The sequence below is a fragment of the Bacillus rossius genome, chromosome 6, assembly GCF_032445375.1.
Source record: "Bacillus rossius redtenbacheri isolate Brsri chromosome 6, Brsri_v3, whole genome shotgun sequence".
NCBI classification, from domain to species: Eukaryota; Metazoa; Arthropoda; class Insecta; order Phasmatodea; family Bacillidae; genus Bacillus; species Bacillus rossius.
Genome location: NC_086334.1, coordinates 14,583,944 through 14,586,487, shown reverse-complemented (window position 1 = coordinate 14,586,487; position 2,544 = coordinate 14,583,944).

Here is a 2,544-nt window from a genome sequence, read left to right as displayed (position 1 = left end):
TGTGTTGTGTTTTGTTTCCTTAATGTAAGTGCATACACATTCACATACATACACACACAAAACACAGCGATAAATCACATACCGTATTTACCCGCATATGAATAGCACATTTGATGCAGACTTTTTGTTTAATAACATATACTGCGATCCTTATGTGAATTTTTGAATATGTGGGTTTTGTTGAATATTTGCGCAAATAACAAGCTTGTGTTGGTTTTTAATAAATATGGTACAAGTAATATAAATTGTTTTGTTAAAATATCTCAGCAGTGCATGTAAATCATGAACTGTGCCGTGAAGCTGTGTCTGCCGCCTGTCGGGTGGCCACCCGGTCACCGCCGGTAAGTGACGTGGCCACCTGCCACTGTGCTAGCTTCGGGCAGAAGGGGAAAATTTAAAAATAAACCAGCCAGGGACTGATAAATAGGGGAGGGAATGCGTGTATGTGTGAGTGAGCGAGTGCTTGTGGCCATGCAGCAGTGTTTTATGTTTCTCCCTTCCCCTCTCTCATCGTAAATGTCAGTGAATACACAATTATCACATCTATTTTGACAGGTTTTTGTGACGGATGAAATTATCCACACTTAAAACTTCAACATTCCATGACAGAACTGAAGTAAAGGGCGTGTTTGTTTTTATAGGAGGAACTGACAAAAAAAATTGAGCAGCCTGCAGTCGTTTCTCTCTTGGGGAATGAGAAGGGTAAAAAAAAAAAAAATTAATTAGACTGGAAGGGAAACACGAGTATAAAAAATAGTATTCTTGGTCCATAAAGGATGCAAAGGGGCGAGACGAGTTGAAGAACTGATGCCGTGTTTCTTAGGTGGGAATAAACTGAGACACGGATCATAAAAACTCTTGTATTCTACTGAAGACAGATATAGGGTTTGACCCATATTGGAGGGTAACCCTTGCAGTGAAAATGTTAATATGTTTGCCCAAAATAAAAATTGGGGACACTTCTGCAGGTAAATAGATAATAGATAAATGCATGGACACATTCACAAACTGCCACATACCCAAACCTTAAAAATTGAAACAGTTATCAGTGTGTATTTTAACATAAAATTTGTTTAAGTGAGGAATTTTTCAAATTATTATTATTATTAATACAAAATATATATACTACTATAGCATTCAAGAAGTATGTTTCAAATAATACATTATCCTTACACATTTAAAACTTTTCATAAAATATTTTCATAAATTATAACAAAGTTTGCATAGTTTTTCACGTCCAAGTTCCGATATTCTCGTTATATTACAGATCTGTGTTCTGTCACTAAATCACGTCACGTTTAAAGTATCGAGTTATATAGAACAAGTTTTTTTTTTGTAATAATGTCCTTCTGCTCTGATACTTATGGGTCATGGAATGTTACAGTTTGCCAAACACATTGAATTTGTCTCACTCATTTTTATAAACTGGAATAAAATGGCATCTAAGTAAATAATATCCAATTCATGTTGATGAGCATGAAGTACAGCTACTTGGTAAAGTCTAGTTGGCTTCATGGTTGATCTAAAAATTTGAAGAAAATGTGATTTTTGTGTGTACTGGAAGGATAACAAAAATCTATTATTATTTAGACAAATTAATTATTTCATTTGATAATCTAAAAAAAATTATTTGTGGCTACTTTTAAATAGTATGTAATTTTTTTTTTAATTTTAGGGCCAAAGAAATATTTATGCCTAAGATTCCATTTTTAAAAAAAAATGTCTGTGATACGTTTTCTGCCATAACTGAGTGCTGTACCTTTATTGTACTTAGTTCTTGAAGTTGCTTCAGTAATAAAAATAAAATGCTCCCTTGTCCCTAAACCCTAAATGTATGTTGGTTCAGAAAAAAGATCCTCAGAAATAATTATAGCTGTAATATTGATATTGCTAGAATATACTTTGACGTCCCTCAGCTTCTGGTCCCTATTTTCCCGTTTACTAGAAATTCCTGTTGTGCCCGTACTGCTCTCGTCGGAGAGGTGTGGGTCCAGGCCACGTGGCCGGGACCGGGGAATACGGGACCTGGAGGGAGGGAGAGGAGGTGAGGAAGAATGATAGGCAGTTTTCTTAAAGGACCACTCGATGTTAACAGTTCCACGAGCCCCTTTATTGCAATCCTGAGAGCTTGCCGCGGCCTGGCGGATCCGTCGCGGGGTGTGCGCCCCTCCCACGAAGACCCGGACTCCCAAAGACCGTCTCATGCAACCTACTCGTCTCGATACGAACTAGAAATCCTCCCACGTAATAAAGTTCCTGATTGCTAATTGCTCCACGAAGGCGCGTGACACGTGCGCGGTTCTTTACGGACAGACTTGTAACGGCGGTGCGTAACTCTGCTTACGCGTCCTACAAGGTCCGACTCGTGACGTAACTCGTAACTCGTACGCTCAATCGTGTGAGTGGCACAACGAGGGCAGCTCAGCTGCCGCAAAACCCGTACAGTGGCGCTGTCGCCGGACCGCGAGCTCGGTAGGCGCACCTCGCGATCAGCGCGGAGCGGTGTGCACGTCCGCCGCTGAACGAGTCCTGAGTACTACTGCC